The sequence below is a fragment of the Elephas maximus genome, chromosome 19 (assembly GCF_024166365.1).
Source record: "Elephas maximus indicus isolate mEleMax1 chromosome 19, mEleMax1 primary haplotype, whole genome shotgun sequence".
NCBI lineage: Eukaryota > Metazoa > Chordata > Mammalia > Proboscidea > Elephantidae > Elephas > Elephas maximus.
This window is the reverse complement of record NC_064837.1, coordinates 14,758,149-14,778,122: the sequence shown is the minus strand read 5'-3', so window position 1 is coordinate 14,778,122 and position 19,974 is coordinate 14,758,149. Positions and strand designations below refer to the sequence as shown.

General features: G+C 43.5%; 1 protein-coding gene across 8 annotated transcripts in view; it reads left to right on the top strand.

The window, feature by feature from the left end:
• The window catches only part of ZNF594 (zinc finger protein 594), a 50,433-nt gene extending 31,004 nt beyond the window's left edge, over positions 1-19,429 (top strand). For 6 of the 8 annotated variants that reach the window (XR_007514058.1, XR_007514056.1, XR_007514053.1 and 3 more), the window contains one exon: positions 4,975-19,429. The gene's annotated coding sequence lies outside the window, so the exon portion shown is untranslated. The remainder of the gene's footprint in view (positions 1-4,974) is intronic. The other 2 variants (XR_007514057.1, XR_007514055.1) reach the window with 1 other exon arrangement.
• The last annotated feature ends 545 nt before the right edge of the window (positions 19,430-19,974 follow it).

The following is a 19,974-nucleotide window of genomic DNA, read 5'->3' as shown; positions in this document are numbered from 1 at the left end:
CCATGGATCAGGATAGAGGCTTCTCTCGACTCACATAGCCGCAGGGGCTGGTGAACCCAAGATTGGCAGCTCGGAGAGCAGGGCTCCCACTCCCAAGCCATGAAGGCCTACGAATCCCAAGACCTGTAGATAAGCTGATAGCTCGAGTCGCAGGAGCCAGAGGTCAGGCAGACAGGAGGCAGCCACGGGATCCAGAGTGAGCAAAAAAGCCAGAATGTCTGCTTATATTCAGATGCCGGCCACACCCCCAAGGAAACTCTCTTCCAACTGATTGGCTGCTCACAGCAGATTCAATCATGGAAGTGATCACATATAAACACTGAGAATCATGGCCTAGCCAAGCTGACACACAATCTTAACCATCACAAGCGTTTTTAGTGAATCAGCAAAGTAAAACTTACCTGCAGATGACAACTAAAAACATCCACAGTTAACTTATAATAATAATTCTTAAGAGTGAAGGATCTGATGGGAATTAATTACAGAAGCAACACAAAGCCAAATAAGTCAATTAAAAAGAAACTTTAGACAAAAAAAAAAAAAATCTCTAAACATAATGATTAATCTTATTTTCAAAGGGCTTCAGGTATAACACATAATGGTCTGGAGACATAATACTAAATAGTCAGAATATATTAAGAATATACCAAGATTATCAAGGCTCTAAATATTTGAGTAGTAATAAAAACTCAGTGGGTAAATGATGTGAATACCCCAGTTAAAACCACTGGCCTTGATAATGCTAGATCCAAAGGAAACAAAGCTGTAACTGAACTAGCAATTGAAATAATAAAATTGTGACATAATATTATGCACCTATTGTCTAACATCAGGCAAACATTACTGACACATAAATTTTAACTCAAAGAAAATTTGTTGTTTCTCCTGATTTGACAACATGGTTTTATGTAATTCATAGCATGTTAAGTAAACCTTTTTAAAGCATTTTTCTCTTTATAAAACAGAAATCTTTTCTGGCTTTCCAGGCAAGTTTCAAAGTTGTCAGTTTGTCATAGGTCACTGAAAAACAATACTTGAGTTATTTAATTAAAGATCTTAAAGATAAAAATCTTTGCTTTTTTTCAAAGCCATGCAGCTTGGTTTTTGACTCAGGGATTTATTCTGCTGAACTCTTGCCTTCAAGGCAGATTACACAAAGAATAAAATTAACTCTTCAACCTAAGTAATCAAGGAAAATTTTGTTAAAAGCAAGAAACTTAATTCTTTGCTATTTACATTAAAACTCTTAAAAATTACCACAAATTAACCCCTCAAACTTTTACCTGCAGCAAATAAGAATTTTGGCCATATCAAAAAACCCCTTTTAATAAATCAATGTATTGTCTTTGTTACATTTTTTAAAGCCATTTATTATATTTTCTCAAAAAAAAAAAAAAAATTTTTTTTTTTTTTTTTTTAATCTTAGGTTTGTCCATATTTCCTGCTAACAGTCTGAACAAACGTCTCCTGAGAGCTTTTTCTTAATATCTTTCCTGGAACAGTGTGCAAGTAAAAATGCGGGCAAGCAAAATCACGTTCTTTAGCATGACCTAATTTTAGTATGCACAATGTCTTGTAAAAATTTCTATCTTGTAATTATAGATCACATGATAAGGCAGAAGTAAAAACTTAAGACAAAATGGCGTTTGGCCTACAACTTAGTCAAAAGCCTCAGTCATGTCAAGCCCCTTAGTTTTAGAATACTCTTTCACATAGCTGAGTATTTGAATGATTGCCATTTTAAGAATGTTCTGTTTTCCTGAAGGCAGTGCTTCATACTACATCTAAATGTAATCCCTCTGTAGCACTTTCTGCTACGTCCCATAAGTTTTGGTATGAAGTGTTCTTTTCATTGCCTCCTAGCTAGTTTGAAATTTTGCTTTTGATTTCTTCTTTTGATCCAAGTGACTTCTTTCTTTTTTTTGCTGGTTTTCTCAAGTTCTTGTGCATTCTATTTTTTCTCTAGATAATTTGGACATTCTACTGTACTTTTCAAGGAACGCTGGTGGTACAGTGGTTAAGGGCTCGGCTGCTAATCGAAAGGTCAGCCGCTTGAATCCGCCAGCAGCTGTGTGGGAGAAAGATGTGTCAGTCTGTGTCTGTAAAGGCTACAGCCTTGGAAACACTATGGGGTGGTTCTACTCCGTCCTGTAGGGTTGCTGTGAGTCTAAATCCAGTCAACTCAATGGCAGTGAGTTTACTGTACTTCTCCATTCTCATAATGAGGTGCCTGTTTATTATTATTAGAAAACAAGATAGCAATCATTTCCTCTATAAACAAATTATATCCCCTACCCTGGCGGCGTAGTGGTTAAGTGCTACAGCTGCTAACCAAAGGGTCGGCAGTTCGAATCCGCCAGGCACTCCTTGGAAACTCTGTGGGGCAGTTCTACTCTGTCCTGTAGGGTCACTATGAGTCGGAATCGCCTCGACAGCGCTGGGTTTGCTTTTGGTTTTTGGTACCCCAGTAAAATGAGAACATTTGAATTCTTTTTTCTCCTCCCCTACCCCTATTCCCCAGGAGACCTTTGGAATTGTTTTTTATCTACCAGTGGACATGGGGTACGTCAGTGGTTGTGTAAGTGAACAAGGGTTCTTGTCCTGTCGTATTAGCTGATTGAATAAGACGGACATCACACCACCAGCTGCAAGGGAAACAGCAGTGGGGTTTAGTGTTTGTGCAAAACAAGGAACAACATGGGGTCTAGCAGCCAAAAGACTGTGTGCTCCCAGCCCCAGGGGAGCTTGGAGCTTTTATGCCCTCCAGTCCCCAGCGGGTGGGATTGGCACCCAAAATCTGGCACACCAATTCCTCCCATGTCCATATTTGGAGATCCAGGTCCTGAGTCATTTAGCAAAGGAAGGGACATTTCGCTGTGCAGTTGGGCTCAGTGGCAGCTGTGTGCCTTGAACATCTTCCTCGTAGGTGAACATCTTCCTATTTGGCAAAGTTCAGGTCCAGGGTCAAGTTCAAGGCCAGGGCTCTTCAGGTCCTCCACATGCACTGAGATCTTGTTTTGAGCATGGGTGGGATTTCAGTGCCAAATTCAAACCTCTGTTAGGGCCCGCAGCAGGGTGGGCCCAAACTGCAGTTAGAAACTGTGGCTTGGCTATCTGCAAGGGGCGGGGGGAACTATGGTGGAGCAGGGGAAGCCTCAGTGGCAGCTTCAGTTGAAAGGAGTTTCTCCTTTACACTTCACCAAGTCTTCCCGGGCTGTGACCCTCTGATCAAGTGTAGGAATAAAGAACTCGAAAATGAAACTTATAGGAGGGAGGTGTCACGACAAACCATGCCACGGAGCTAGAATTTCCTTGACATTTCTATAAGTTTGGTCTAGCCCCCCAAGGTCTAGCACAACAGAGACAGAAACAAGGCCTGTAAAAGACTTAGTCAAATAACTTGCTGGAACCGGCCCCACCTCCATCTGTCCAAAGACTGCAATTCCCAGAGGCCTCCAGGTGACCTGGCCACCTGAAGTCAATGTGTAAAGGTGTAGCATTTGCCATCTTACTCCACTCACATGTAGGTGAAGCTTCAGGCCTGAGCCCTTCAGCCTCCAAGCTTCTAAGGTGCTTAGGGACCAGAGTCTGGAGAGGTGAAACTTGGCAGCACAGAGGGTTCTGGGAGATGAGTGATGAGGCTGTGGATTGCACAGGCGTTAAGTGTGTGGGAGCTGCAAGCCTACCCTGTGCACAGCAGTGCCCAGATGGAAGTTCCAGTTTCTGAGAGGTGGGACTCAGCGGCGGCCGCCCAGGTGTCCTGCTCCTTGACCTGCGCTGCATCTGCGAGTCACCGAAGCAGTGGCAGTTCCTGCAGTGACCACACTCCACAGGCAGCTCTGTGAGGAACCAAGGCCAGGGCTCCCATGTTTGAGTGAAGAGGAGTTTGGGTCAGTCACCATGGCACCCAAGCTACGTGGGTTACTTTGTGGAAGGTCGGAAACTCCAAGATGGGGGCACGAGTGTGACGGGTAGCGGTAGGGAGTTGTCACTGGCCTGGACGACGGCCCCTCTCCAGGGCCACATTGTACCTGCCATGGCCAGGCTAGAATTTCAGCAGGGGGCTGGTTCCGCCGGGCATCACGCTGAGAGGCATGGGTTCTGTGTTTGTCTTTGGCCCCTCCTTTGACCTCTTGGCCAAAGGCCCCTGACTGTGCTCCCTTCATGGTCTCCGGGTTCCTTTCACCTCCTTATCTATTAGGTTTTCCTGAAGCACTAGGTACATTACCAGTATCAAGTCTTGCTCATAGCAGCCCTGTTTGGAAGCCCTGGTGGCATAGTTGTTAAGAGCTATATGGCTGCTAACCAAAAGGTCGGCAGTTCAAATCCACCAGGCGCTCCTTGGAATCCTATGGGGTAGTTCTACTCTGTCCTGTAGGGTCGCTATGAGTCAAAATCGACTTGACGGCAATGGTTTTGTTTGTTTTTTAAAACAGGGCCCTGCTACAAATCCTGCGGTTTGAATGTGATCTAACCGCTTCTGGGGCAATTAAATTTTTCTTGCCTTCTATCCACTACTTAAGGAATTTGAGAAAAAGTGGAGGAGCCATATGGGAGAAGGCTACCTCTCCAATACCTTTGAAAGGGTCAAAAACTGAAGACAGGCAAGCCACCTCACACTAAAAGTTGCTGACCCCTGGGCTCTGTATCTGGTCACTTAGTTTTTGCTTCAAGCTTGTTTCTTCCCAATTGTTATTTCCTCCCCTTGGTTCTCAGAGCACTTTTTTTCTGTTTTGTTTTGTTTTTTCCCCCCTTTTTATAGCATTTATCTAGTGGTAGAAAAACACTTTAGGGTCTGTCCCCACAAGATTGCAAGTTTCTCAAAGGCAGGGTTTCATTAGAGCAGGACTCTGGGAAGAGGGTGAGGAGGAATAGTGTAAAGAGCTTAGTACAGAGTCTGGCTCTCTGAAACTCCTGAGCATATGTTCAATGAACAGGGGGGAAAAAAAAGAATGATTTCTTCTTGTGTTACAGGATACCCCTGAAAGACTACAGCTGGCATGGGCCTTCCGCAAAGCTAGTCTATTCTAGGATGTCTATATCACTAACAGCAGCTAAAATTCTGGCCCTTCAGGACCCACGGGAACAAGAGAAGATTATGATGGTGGAGCTAAAGGAAGGGGAACAGGCTTGGGAGTATGAGACCAGACTACAGAGGAACCCCTCTGCCAGTCAAGAGATCTTTTGCCAGCACTGTAGGCAACTCTGCTACCAAGAGACGCCTGGTCCCTGTGGGCCCTGAGTCAATTGTGGGTGCTCTCCTGTAAGTGGCTGAGGCCAGAGAGGCACACCATGGGGCAGATCCTGGAGTTGCTGCTACTGGAACAATTCCTTACCATCCTACATGAGAAGCTCCAGACCTGGATGCAGGGACATCGCCCTAAGAGTGGAGAAGAGGCTGTGACTATGCTGGAGGATATAGAGACAGAACTTGATGAACCAGGACCACAGGTGGGAAGGGGGATGTGTGATCTCTGTGGGAGCTGGATCAATGACCTTCAATCTAGAAAGAAAGGCAGCAGTGGGGGGAGTTTCCAAATTCAAACTAGGTAGAACAGTTAGTATGTGTTTCTGTCTCTGTCTTCTTTGTCTTCAAGGCCTGATGAGACCTTGGCTCCTCTTCCTTTTCCTTTACTGACTCTGAGGAGGCTCCCTCAAGCCTCCTTGGAAACTTCGGTCTCACATAAATTGAGTGGCTCCTGATTGCCTCAGGGTCCCAGACCCTGACCATGGACCTGCACAAAAAAGGCTGTGGGAGGAAAAGGCACCTTCAGGAGTAGGCCAGGACGCACTGAACACCTGGCTCCAGCCCAAGGAGAACCAGACTTTCCCAGAAAGTGGTGAGGAGCAGAATTCTGCAGGGATGGAGAGGACAGAGAGGGAGTATAAAGGGCACAGTAACTGGTACAGAATAGGTGCACAAATAGTGGCTATCATCACCCTGGCTTTACTATTCTTACTTCTTAGTGAGAGACTGTGATGGTTAAGGTTGTGCATCAACTTGGCTGGGCCATGACTCTCAGTGGTTTGGCAGTTATGTAATGATGTAATTTGGCACTTATGTAATGATGTAGTCATCCTCCATGATGTGATCTGAATCAATCAGTTGTAAGGGACCTTTCCTTGAGGGTGTGGTCTGCATACAATATGTATATGGACATTCTGGCAAAGCTCACTTGCTTGTTCTGGATCCTGCATCTGGCTCATCATCATCTGACCTCCAGTTCTTGGGACTTGAGCCAGCAACCTGCCATATTGCCTACCAGTCTTGGAATTCATCAGCCTCTGCAGCCTGTGAGCCAGTGGCCTGCTGTCTGTCCTGCCAATCTTGGGTTCATCAGCCCCTGCAGCTACGTGACTCAGGAGAAGCCTCCAGCCTGATACGCAACCCACACTTGGGACTTGCCAGCCTCTACCACCGTGTGAGTCATTTCCTTAAGATAAATCCCTCTCCCTCTCTGCCTCCCTCCCTCTCTCTTTTTCTCTCTCTGTATGAATATAAGTGAGAAGCTGGGCTATATGAAGAATGCAGCATCACAATTGAAGGAAGACTCATTCAACAACCTGCAATATGTAGATGACACAACCTTGCTTGCTGAAAGTGAAGAGGACTTGAAGCTCTTCCTGATGAAGATCAAAGACTACAGCATTCAGTATGGATTTTACCTCAACATAAAGAAAACAAAAATCCTCATGACTGGACCAGTAAGCAACATCATGATAAAAGGAGAGAAGACTGACGTTGTCAAGAATTCCATTTCCTCGGATCTACATGTAGTCAATGCCCATGGAAGCAGCAGTCAAGAAATCAAACAATGTTTTGCACGGGGCAGATCTGCTGCAAAAGACCTCTTTAAAATGTTAAAAAGGAAAGATACCACTTTGAGGACTAAGGTGCACCTGACCCAAGCCATGGTACTTTCAGTCGCCTCATATGCATACAAAAGCTGGACAATGAATAAGGAAGACTGAGAAGAATTGATGCATTTGAATTATGGTGTTGGTGAAGAATATTGAATATACTATGGACTGCCAGAAGAACAAACAAATCTGTCTTGGAGGAAGTATAGCCAGACCGTTCATTAGAAGCAAGTATGATGAAACTTTGTCTCATATACTTTGGACATGTTATCAGGAAGGACCAGTCCCTTGGGAAGAACATTATGCATGGTGAAGTAGAGGGCCAGCAAAAAAGAGGAAGACCCTCAGTGAGACGGATTGGTACAGTGGCTGCAACAATGGGCTCAAGCATAACAATGAATGTGAGGATGGCACAGGACCAGGCAAAGTTTTGTTCTGTTGTACAGAGGGTCGCTATGAGTTGGAACTGACTTGATGGCACCTGTCTTGGTCATCTAGTGTTGCTATAACAGAAATACCACAAGTGGATAGCTTTAACAAAGAGAAATTTATTTCCTCACAGTAAAATAGGCTAAAAGTCCAAATTCAAGACATCAGCTCCAGGGTAAGGCATTCTCTCTCTGTTGGCTCTGGAGGAAGGTCCTTGTCCTGAATCTTCCCCTGGTAGAGGAGCTTCTCAGGAGCAGGGACCCCAGATTTAAAGGACACGCTCTGCTCCTGGTGCTGCTTTCTTGGTGGTGTGAGGTCCCCCACTCTCTGCTAGCTTCCCTTTCATTTCTTGAGAGACAAAAGGTGGTGTAGGCCACACCCCAGGGAAACTCCCTTTACATTGGATCAGGGATATGACCTGGTAAGGGTGTTACAATTCCTCCATAATCCTCTTTAACATAAAATTACTATCACAAAATGGAGGACAACCACAGAATACTGGGAATCATGGCCTAACCAAGTTGATACACACATTTTTGGGGGGACATAATTCAATCCATGACAGCACCTAACAACAACAAAACTATATATAAATACGTATGTGTGTGTGTGTACATATGTGTATGTACACATGCTTCACTGGTTTTGCTTCTTGAGAGAATCCAGCCTAAGATATTTGGTTCTGAGTGGTTCTAGAGAAACAAAATTGTAAGAATGAGTATTCTAAATTGGTTCTCATGTCTAACTAGTTTTAAAAGCACTGATGATTCTGCCTCCAGTAGTGAAGAGAGCAATGCTAATCCATGGCATGATGTGGCAATATTAATACACAAAATACCACCACCAATAGATCAAGAGTTGGTGAGAAGCAAGGCTCTGGGTGACCACATGTTTGATACTTTTCTACAATTTTCTCAGAATGAGAAGTGTGTGGAAGCTGGTTGTTTGTTCCTACTTTCACTAGACAAAGTGGTGAAAGAAAGAAATGAGCTCAGGGCTTTGGAGTCACAGCTCAAATGCTGCATAAGAGACCTCAAAATTGCCACTTGTGCCCTGAAAGGAAGCCTTATTTCTTGTAATAACAGAGCTGATATTACCAAAAACCAAACCCAGAGTCTTATCGTAAGAGTGGCTGAATTACAACGCCAGTTGAATTCTCAATCTCAAATGGTGTCTGAAGTTAAAGTGAGAGCATTGATTGGGAAGAAATGGGATCCTGAAACTTGGGGTGGGGACATATGGGCAGATAATCAGGTAGCCGGGGACACTGAGCCCCTAAATTCTGCTAAATCACTCACGCCAACAGAACCAGCCCTCTCGCTCCCATCTGAAGAGATCACTCTATCTTTGTCTGCTAAGCGACCCTCCCCAGTAAAACCATTATCCATTCCACCAACACCTGATAACATTAACCCAGCTGTGCCTGAAGAGCCTGTCTGAGATATAGCCCAGGGCATTGTCAGCTGCAGAGACCAACACTGAGTCCCCGATATGGCACCATTCCTCCAGGCAATCAGCCAGTGACCTCGTGGCAGGTTAATTACATTGGACCACTTACATCATGGAAAGGGCAGTGTTTCATTCTTGCTGGAATAGACACTTTACTCTGGATACAGATTTGCCTTCCCTTCATTCAGTGCCTCTGCCGAAACTACAGTCTGTGGACTTACAGAATGCCTTATACATCGTCATGGTATCCCACACTATATCACCTCGCATCAAGGGACTCACTTCACAGCAAATTAAGTACAGCAGTGGGCCCGTGGTCATGGAATTCAGTGATCTTACCATGTTCCCCATCATCCTGAAGCAGCTGGCTTGATAGAATGGTGGAATGGCCTTCTAAAGACACAATTACTACACCAGCTAGGTGGCAACACTTGCAGTGTTGGGGAAATATTCTCCAGGAGACTGTATATGCTCTAGTCAACATCCAGTATATGGTGCTCTTTCTCTCATAGTCAGGATTCATGGGTCCTGGAATCAAGGGGTAGAAATGGGAGTGGCACCACTCACTATTACCCCTAATGACCCACTCACAAGATTTTTGCTTCCTGTCCTTGCAACTTTATCTTCTGTGAGTCTAGAGATCTTAGTTCCAAAGGGTGGAATGTTTTCCACCTGGAGACCCATCACTGATTCCATTGAACTGGAAGCTAAGAATTCCACCTGGCCACTTTGGGCTCCTTATGTCTCGGGATCAACAGACAAAGAAGGAAGTTACCATACTGACTGATGTGATCGATTCTGATTACCAAGAGGAAATTGGATTGGTATTACATAATGGAAGTAAAGAAGAGTATGTCTGGAATGCAGGAGATCCCTTAGGGTGTCTCTTAGTACTACCATGCCCTATGATTAAAGTCAATGGAAAACTACAAAAACCCTATCCCAACATGATTACTAATGGTCCAGACTTCAGGAGTGAAAGTTTGGGTCACCCCACCAGGTAAAGAACCACAACCAGCTGAGGTGCTCACTGAAAAAAAAGGGAATACGGAATGGGTGGTGGAAGATAGTTCTTCTAAATACCAGTTACGACCACATGATCAGTTGCAGAAACAAGAACTGAAATTGTTATGAGTATTCCTTCCTTGTATGTGTGCATCAAATATTTTTGTTTTCTTCCCTTACAAAATATAAGATGTAAACGGGGCTAGTGCATTTTTGGTTGTACACATGTTAGTTTTATCATGTTATGTGCAAGTATGACTTTGTAACTGGCTTTGTTTAGAGATTGTGCATGGTTTAAGGAGATATGTACAGGTGCCAAGTTGACAAGGAGAGGACTGTGATGATTAAGGTTGTGTGTCAACTTGGCTGGGCCACGATTTTCAGTGGTTTGGCAGTTATGTAATGATGTAGACTGGCAGTTATGTAATGAAGTAATTTAGCAGTTATGTAATGATGTAGTCATCCTCTGTGATGTGATCTGATGCGATCAATCAGTTGTAAGAGGAGTTTCCTTGGGGGCATTGCCTGCATCCAAAATATATGCGGACATTCTAGCAAAGATCACTTGCACTGGATTTGCATCCAGCTCATCATCATCTGACCTCTGGTTCTTGTGACTTGAGCCAGCAGCCTTCTGTCTTACCTGCCAATCTTGGGGTTTGTTGACCTCACAGCCTGTGAGCCAGTGGCCTGCCATCTAATCTGCTGATCTTGGGTTCGTCAGCCCCTGCAGCTACATGAGTCAGGAGAAGTCTCCAGCTTGACACCTGACCCATGGACTTGGGACTTGCCAGCCTCTACAACCACATGACCATTTCCTTCTTGTTTTTTGTTTTGTTTCCCATTAATCTAGTTTCCCTGCCCCTTTACATTCTCATCTTTGTTTGAAAGTCATTATTGACTGTTTGGTGTCATATAGATGATTTTTTGAAGGACCACAGTACTCACAGATGATATTCTTTGTTTTGTGAGCCAATCTGTTTTTAAGCTAAAAGGTGACCTCAGGGGCTAGTTTCAGTTCAAGGTTTAAAGACTATCTCAGGGTAATAGTCTCAGAGAGTCCATCAGTCTCTACTGGTCCAGTAAGTCTGTTTTTTGTTTGTTTGATTTTCTTTTAGGAATTCGACGTTCTGTTCCACATTTTTTTCCCATTCTATCATGGTACATCCATTGTGGCCCTGATCAGAATGGTCAGTAGTGGTAGTCGGGCACCATTGAGCTCTTCTAGTCTTTGGGTGGAAGAGGCCATGGTACGTGTGGACTCTTAGTCCTATAGACTATTTTCTTCTTTGAGTCTTTGGTTTCCTTCTTACTCTTTTTCTCTGAACAAGTAGATACCAATAGCTGTATCTTCAATGGCTGCTCACAAGCTTTTAAGACTCCCATCAAAACACACTATTTAAGCCATAATACACTCCTGTACGAGACACAGCTGTCAGCACCTTTATCTATCACCTATCCTCCCCGTCTAAACAGCCCTGTTTGAAACACTGTCTGCAGTTCTGCACTTCAGATTTTCTGCAAAAACTTCTTTCCCAGCCTGCATACATCCCTACAAATATCCTTGCCTCTCCCCTAATGGCAACCATTAGACTTGGAGTCAATAGAGTTAGAGCCTCAGGACTGTGAACTGTCCTCGTTGACCTCTGTAACATCACGAACCATGCTCATGTCATTACGCTGCTCATCAGAAAGATTCTCTGTGATATTTGGTTTGACACCCCAAACTCCTCACCATCCCCCATCCCCACCACCAAATGAAAGCAATTGAAAACAGAATTCTTGTTAGCAAGAAAATGGGAAAGATTAGAAATGGAGATTAATCTCAGAGTCTATTCCAAAAGTATGTTTTTACCTACTGGCTTGCCTTTCTTCCAGACTTTTTCTTTTCTCATTTTCATTTATCATTTATCTCATTTCTCATTTATCAACTTGATACTTCACTTTTAAAAAAGAAGTTAACTATTGTTTGTTTAACAGTGGGCATGCTGCAGATTTCTTTAACCACATTTAACCCATTTAAAAAAAAAAGTTAATTTCTTAAATGGTCTTGAGTTGTCTTAAAGCAATTGCTTTTTTTATCTAAGAATATAGAGTTATGGACATGCCATTAAAAAAAAAAAGTCAGCACTCTTTTCCTCCTTTTTTAGGGAGGAGGTTGGAGGGAAGACTACAGGGCACCATGAAGATAGAAGGCAGGGAACTGGCAGTCCACCCTGCTATAGGAGAGAGCTCTTGGGGATCCTGTACAGTAGCTCTAGATTTATGGGGCAGGGAAATGGTGAGGGTTACAGAACCAGGTAGGGAAGACTCTTTCTGTCTTTAGGAACACCCGTTCCCTAACCCTAATGATTCATCTTTCTTGTTTTTTCCTTTCTTCATAATATCTGTTGACCACTCCCAAATCCCTTGAGGATATGACTTTTTTCCTTATTTTTAAAGAGTAAATCCTAAAAAGAATAGCCTGCTTTAAAACTTATTTTTCAAATAACTTTTTTGTAGTGTTCCTTTAGGGGAAAAGCAAACAAGTAAGCAAGCAAAACAGATAAGCAGGAGAAATTTTTAAAGAGAGAGAAAGAAGAAACTCTGTCCCCTGTACCATCCCATCACCAAGAGATAACCATTGTTAATATTTGAGTAAATATCTTTACAGACTTTGTCATATGTATATTGAATATTTTTAAGCTTTTATGTTCTTCCTAGCCTAGAAATGTAAACCCTAATCGAAGTGTCATTTCTCCATACACCTCCAAGAGATATATTTGTATTTTCCATCAGTTGTTGCAGATGACGATCCAGAGCCCAAGGACAAAGGATCATTGCTGCAATCACCCTTTGCTGAAGTGGAAACACAGGTGTTTCCAGAAAAACTTGCTGTCAGCACCTCTGCATTCGAAGCTGCCTCTGAAATTGAGGGTACCTTAGAGCAGCAACAAGGAAACTCCAAAGGGAAGAGACTGAGGAAGTCCCTTGCCCAGGGGAAAAGTTTCAGGCAGGTGAATGCCACCGGTAAGAAAACTTGCATAGGGAAGAAAGAACATGAACGTAGTGAATGTGGTAAAGCCTTCCTTTATAACTCAGATCTTACTATACACCAGAGAATTCATACTGGAGAGAAACCCTATGAATGTCATGAATATGGAAAGTCCTTCAGGTGGAATGCTTATCTTGTTCAACATCACAGAATTCATTCAGGAGAGATACCTACGAATGTAATAAATGTGGGAATGCCTTCAGTTACGGCCCATACCTAAGTCAGCATCTGAGAATTCACAATGAAGAGAAAACTTTTACATGTAAAGAATGTGGGAAAGCCTACAGATGGAGTTCAGAGCTTATTAGACATCAGAGAGTTCACACCAGAGAAGAGCCTTCCCAGTGTAATAAAGGTGAGAAAGTCTCCAGTCAGACTTGAGCTTTTGTCTGTCTGTTTTAAGACTAGACCCCATAGAAGTTATAACACCCTAAGTTTTTCCTGTACTTTTCTTGCTTTAGAAAAAGCTGCTTACCTGGTCTCACCTGTCAGTCATCACTTACTTCATGTCCTTTTATTAAGGTGGTTGTATCAGTAACTTTATGGAGTCCCTGAGTGGCACAAATGATTAAGCACTTGGCTACTAACCAAAAATCTGGCAGTTCTGATCCACCCAGAGGTGTCTTGGAAGAAAGGCCTTACAACCTACTTCCAAAAGGTCACAGTCATTGAAAATCCTATGCACAGTTCTACTCTGAAACACATGGGCTCACCATAAATGGGAATCAACTCGACAACAACTGGTTTATCAATAACTGGCTATAAATAACAGCCAAATCCTGATTCTTTCTAGTATGACCTTGGGCAAGATATGAGCTGTGGAGTTTCCCCGCTGATAAGATAGGGATAGGAATGTCTACCTCATTAGAGTTCCAGACCTGGCACAGAGCGGCTGCTCAAGCAGAGGTGGCTATTATTATTTATTATGGGTGGCTCTTTGGTCCTGACCCTTTTCGCACCTATACATATCTGCCTTTAGATGGTTACATCTGCATGTGTGCAGGCAGGAGACAGAAATCACACTAGTAATTTGAACAGGGAAAATTTAATAGAAAGAAGCATTAACTAGTAAAAGGGGATTATCTGTTAAAGGAGTTGAAGAGATCACTAAAGAATATAGGAATAACAGAAGGTGGGGAGTTGTCACTACCTCTAGGGCTGAGGGAGAATAACCAAGGAAGAAGCAAATGGGGAAGAAAACTTCCCCCCTTACCTCCACCAAGGCTGAAATTAAGATGTTATTGGAGACGGTATGACTGTTCCAGTGACATGGTGAAGCCAGCTTGTATTGGCTTACAAGAGCAAATTTTGTACATCAGCCATGGTGGGAGTATTGACACCACAGAAATAAGTAAGCGCTACAAATCGTGCTTGTTAAACATCTATCAAAACCGCTGTGGCGTGCTGGATGATGATGTTCACTGAGTGCTGCAGGCCAGGGCCGATGAGCAGGAAACCCCCGGCTGGGGTGCCAGTGAAACTGACTGGAGGGTGTGTGCCACTAGGTCTGCACACCACTGGCAGCTGTGCTATAGGAACAAGAAGGAAAAACTAACAAACCAGGAGGAGAAGCCTCTTCCTCTTTGCTTTGTCCCTCCCACACCCTCTACTGCCAACTGGCAAAGGGGAAAGTATTTACAGGGTCCAGCTCTGGTATCACAAAGTAGTACAAAGAAGAGTGGATTTAGAGCCAAGAGGAAAGAAATTAATAACTGGCCTACACTTCAAGCTTATTTACACCTCAAGATATTTGTTCTTGCTCCTTACCTTCCCACTCCATACTTTCTCCCTAAGTAGTTACAGAAGTCACCCCCTTACTTCAATTGAGGTCTATATTCAAATGTCACCTCAGAGAAGGCTTTCCATGCTCTATGATACAAGTTTATCTCTTTTTCACATAAATGTCCACATAAACCACAACCTGCAGACCAAATCCAAATCCTGCTCATGACCTGTTTCTGTGCAGCCCATAAGAATGGTTTTTACATTTTTAAAGGGATGTGAAGAATGGAGAAAACAAAGATTATGTGACAGAGACTGTACATGGCTGTCTTAGTTATCTAGTGCTGCTATAATAGAAATACCACAAGTGGATGGCTTTAACAAACAGAAATTTATCCTCTCACAGTCTAGGAGGCTAGAAGTCTGAATTCAGGGTGTCAGCTCCAGGGGAAGGCTTTCTCTCTCTGTTGGCTCTGGGGAAGGTCCTTGTCATCAGTCTTCCCTTGAGTCTGGGATTTTCTCAGTTCAGGGACCCCAGTTCCAGAGGACACACTCTGCTCCTGGCTGTTCTTGGTGGTATGAGGTCCCTCTCCACTCTGCTTGCTTCTCTCTTTTATATCTCAAAAGAGATTGACTCAAGATACAACCTAATCCTGTAAATTGTACCCTGCCTCATTAACATAACTGCCTCTAATCCTGCCTCATTAACATCTCAGAGGTTAGGATTTACAACATAGGATAATTACATCAGATCACAAAATGGAAGACAACTACACAACTAGGAATCATAGCCTAGCCAAGTTGACACACATTTTAGGGAAAGATATTCAATCTATAACAGCAGCCCACAGAGCCTAAAATGTTTACTATCTAGCCCCAAAGTTTGCCAAACCCTGGTCTAGGGGGAAGCTCAGTTTCACCAGATCTTTCTGGAACCCACATTACATTGATTTTGTTGCTGTTCTATGTCCTAGGCCAGGATGTTGTTTGCATGGTTGAAGCTGGACCACTACTATATCCATAGTCCAGCTCTAGGAAGACGGACATAATAGTCACAGGGACTATTTCCTTTTCAGCAAGTGTCATGGAAGGTGCCCCAATCCTTTGGTGAGAGCTTGGTCACATGGCCACATTTATCTTTGAGGAAGGCTGAACTGCCCAACTGTGGAGAAGGGGAGAATAGATTCAAGGAGACAATGAGTAGTCCTCCACCCCTAGAAACCACTCCCCACTTCTTCAACCCAGTGTGACTAACTGACCAGGGAAGGAGTCATGCTCCCAGAAGAAGGGCAGAGCAGGATCCTGGGAAGGAGAGGATGGGGACTTAAGGTCAAGGGTATGGATTAGGGCTCTAGCTTTGGTGGTGGACATGCCAGAAATAGCCATCAGTCTGTCTGCAATATCTTGTATTAGGCCTCTGAGAAGAGCTAAAACCATAAAATATTTTATAAGCAAAAAAAAAAAATATGACCTGAAATCATCTCTTTTGTCTTCGTTAGTTCAAAAGAAACTTCCAGGGAAGGGGAGGGAGGGGCAATCACTTTCTAGATAGGAGACACTTCTTATTTTTGGTGATGTGAAAGGCAATACCAGATATGGGTGAAGTCTGTACTACCTGACCAAGGTAAATGAAGACATTAAGAAGTATGCAAGAATAAGGGACAATTTCGGTAAATGCTATAACATATACAATTTTGCAACAACAGTAATAACCAGAAAGTATGTGTGCGGTTACATAGGTAGCTACGTATGCATGTATGTGTATAGGAAGGCATATTCGAGTAAATGCACGCGCATATATAGGTGTATCTTTAAGCATGTGTGTATTTACGTTTGTGTGTGCTGCATAGAAACCCAGGGATATAACAAAGCACATACAGGCATAGTTACAGGGGCTTCCCAGCTTGTGGAGTTGGTTTACTGGGTTAAAAGGCTTAGGACTGTAGTCTTGTGGGACAACTTAGTCAACTGGCATAGTTCATAAAGATAATGTTCTATATCCTCGTTTGGTGATTAGCCTCTGGGGTCTTAAATGCTTGTGGTCGGCCACCTAAGATACAACTATTGGTCTCCACTCGTATGGAAGACAAGAGAATGAAGGAGATCAAAGGCTCAAAGAAGAAATAGGACTAATAGCCCACATGAACCATGACCTCTTCTAACCTGAGACCAGAAGAACTAGATGGTGCCCAGCTACCACTACCAACCATTCTGACAGTAGTGGAAAGGGCACAACAGAAGGTCCTGGATAGAATGGAGAAAAATGTAGAACAAAATTCAAATTCCTAGAACAGGCCGGACCTACTGGACTGATAGAGGCTAGAAGAAATCCTGAGACTATCGCCCTAAAATACTCTTTGAACTCAGAATTGAAGCAATTTCTGGAGGTCACCTTCCAGCCAATTAATAGACTGGCTTATAAAATAAACAATATCACCTGTGAGGAATGTGCTCCCTTAAAGAATCAACTGTGAGGCCAAATGGTCAACATCTACCCAAAAGCAAAGATGAGAAGGCAAGGAGGGGAAAGGAAGCTAGAGCAATGGAAACAGAACCAACAGAATGGAAATAACAAGAATGCTTGCACGTTGTGAAAATTGTAAGCAATGTCATGGAACGATTTGTACAAAAATTGTTAAATGGGAACCTAATCTGCTGTGTAAACTTTCACCTAAGACACAATATTATTTAAAAGACAAAACGAAAAAACATCTCCCAACCACAGATGTTCTGAGTGCTTAGTTTTATTATGTGACAGAAATGAGTTCCTTATCCTTGAGGGGGGCTCAGAGCCGAATGTGCTGTACTTGTAATCTGTTCCTATCCCTATATATAAAAGTGCCTTGCTCACGTGTACATTTGGGAAATCACTGTTAACAGGAGCTTTCCCCCAGCTGTGCAGCTGAGTGAAAAACAGAAGAGCTTATACCTGCTAACAAGGGTGTGCCTTTTGTCTACAGTGGGAGACAAACGAAGAAACAGAGTGTTCCTGGTTTCAGGAAGCTTATGGTCAAACGTAAGGATGCCACAAAAACACCTTTAATGGAGATTTTCACAACAGATCCTATACTGGATATCAGTGACCTGGTCTGGAGGAAGTGGGTACCAGACGCTCTGAGGGCAGAGACCACTGGTGTTGGTAAGAAATATGGACAAAAGATCTTCTGACAGGTACAGGGCATCTTGTTTATTCAGCTACACACCTGGGGAAAGCTCTCCTATCAGAGGGAAATGCAAAATGCACATGTGAGCAAGACACTTTCATACCCACAGAAAAAGATTACATTGATGCAAACTTCAATCAGTTGCCGAACCCTTCTTCAGGGATCATGAGCCAAGTCTTTTAATATAACGAAATCAAGGTCAGGGAATAATTGCAGTTAGAACAGTTTCGTTGACAAGATCTTAGTTTCAGGTCAGCACTTTTCCATGGCATTTGTTTCTTTGGCTCCACCAAAAAATCTTAGAAGTAGGGAGGGGCCAAGAATCCCTGCCTGGAATGAAGATGTGGGCTATTAGTAAAGGAAGCTGCTAGTAAAGGAGCATGCAGGTTGAGCCAAGGAGTTTGGGCATTTGATATACAGCAGGAGCCTCTCCCTGTCCCATCTTCCTGTTGCCAAGCTTCTCTTGCACCATGGTTTTCTGGGCTGTGACCACTGAGTAGGCAGCCTCATCAGAAATTGCCCCTGTGTAGACAGACTGGCTGGGTGTGGGATGGGATGGAGAGAGCGCAACAGATCTTTCCTGGAACATATTGCAAAGGTTAGAGCGTTTTCTGTTCTGTTCAAGCAGATATTTATCAAGCAGCAGCCTTTGCACTATACAGTCTCCACCTAATAACCACATTGTGTTATAGTTGGTAGAACCCATCTTAGCAGCAGTAATCAGTTTAGTAGAAGTGCCCTCTTGAGGCAGGCAGCCAGTACCAATCCCAGATCCAGTACTCACTAGCTGTAATGACCTTGGCAAGTCATTTAATATCTCTGAGATCCAGCTTTCTCTTCTGTAAGAAACAGTTGCCATTGAGTCAATTCCAACTCAGAGTAGAATTGTGCTTCATAGAGTTTTCAATGGCAGATTTTTCAGAAGCAGATTGCCAGGGCTTTCTTCTGAGATTCCTCTGGGTAGATTCGAACCTCCAACTTTTTGGTTAGCAGCCGAGCACATTAAGCATTCACACCACCCAGGGACTCCAACCCCCATTTGATGGCTGAAGAAATTGAAGTATAAAGAGATCAAACAACTTTCCCAAAGAGGTGGGCAAGAAGTGGAGCTAAAATCTGATACAAGGTAGCTGCTTCTAGAGCCTGCACTTAACCACTAGCCTCTTTGCAAGAGATAGGCCTGCTCAGTTATGACAGCTCTCAAGGGACAAATGAAATCAGGAGAGGTATTAAGGAAAAGAACTTGAGTTTAGAGGTGAGGGCAGAGGGCAAACATAAGAAGAAGTCACAGCATTTTGGTTTGGGGAAGATATGACACAAAAGGGGAGGAAGGATAAAAGCCCTGGCTTTGGCCTGCTGTCAAGTTACCATGCTGAGGACAAGAGGCCATGGCTGCCTCCAGTCTCTAGGCAGTACAGTGCTTACTTTTGCCCACCTGTTCTACTTCCCAGCATTCAACTGTCCCAGGGCTCTGAGGAGCCCTCAGGGCCCAACTTAGTAGATCTTTGGTCCTTCAGATCACTCCCTCTTCTCCTTGGAAACTTCAAAGTTAAAACAGATGTAGAATAATGTGTCCTGCAATCCCTTATCTGAAGTTCTGCACCTGGGATGGAAATCCCAGCTGCTTCTCTGTCAAAGTGACTTAGATCCTCCGGGCAAGAATGGGACATTTCATTCTTACTGATAGAATTTTAAGCAGCAAAGTTTCGGGGAGTCTGATTTTTTAAGGTTTCTCAGTGAATGATAAGAATGCAGTAGTCACTCAAAGAAGAATGTCATTATGCCTCTAAAGCTGCAGAATATCTTTGGGAGAAATATTGTTTCCTGTTAAATTTGCAGCTAATTTTATTTGTGTTTGTTATCCCAACTTGATAAATAGCAGGGCAGATTTTGACTTTCTCAGTCCCAGCTGATTTTCAGTTGTCCATCGGTTGCCTTCCAGCAGACATTAAAGGCCACTTACTAAGGCACGAAGCTCTCTTAGGTCTTTCTCATAGTCATTGCACTCCCAAGACACCCCCCCACCCCACACACACGCCCGGGATTCGGCAGAGTGGAATGTGAGTTTTAGTGACTTTTCTGATAAAGCAACCCACCACCCCCGTAACTCCCCCTCCCATCAGTCCAGTTTAGGGACTGCCCAACATAATCAGTAGACCAAGGGTACAGAAGCACTTCGCTCCTTCCTTGATAAGGTCGCTATGAATCGAAATCCACTGGACAGCAAGGACTTCTGATGATTCCCTGGGTAATCTGCGCAGGAGCTGTCCAGACCTCTGCCCACTCCCAACGCTTAACCACACTCCCTGT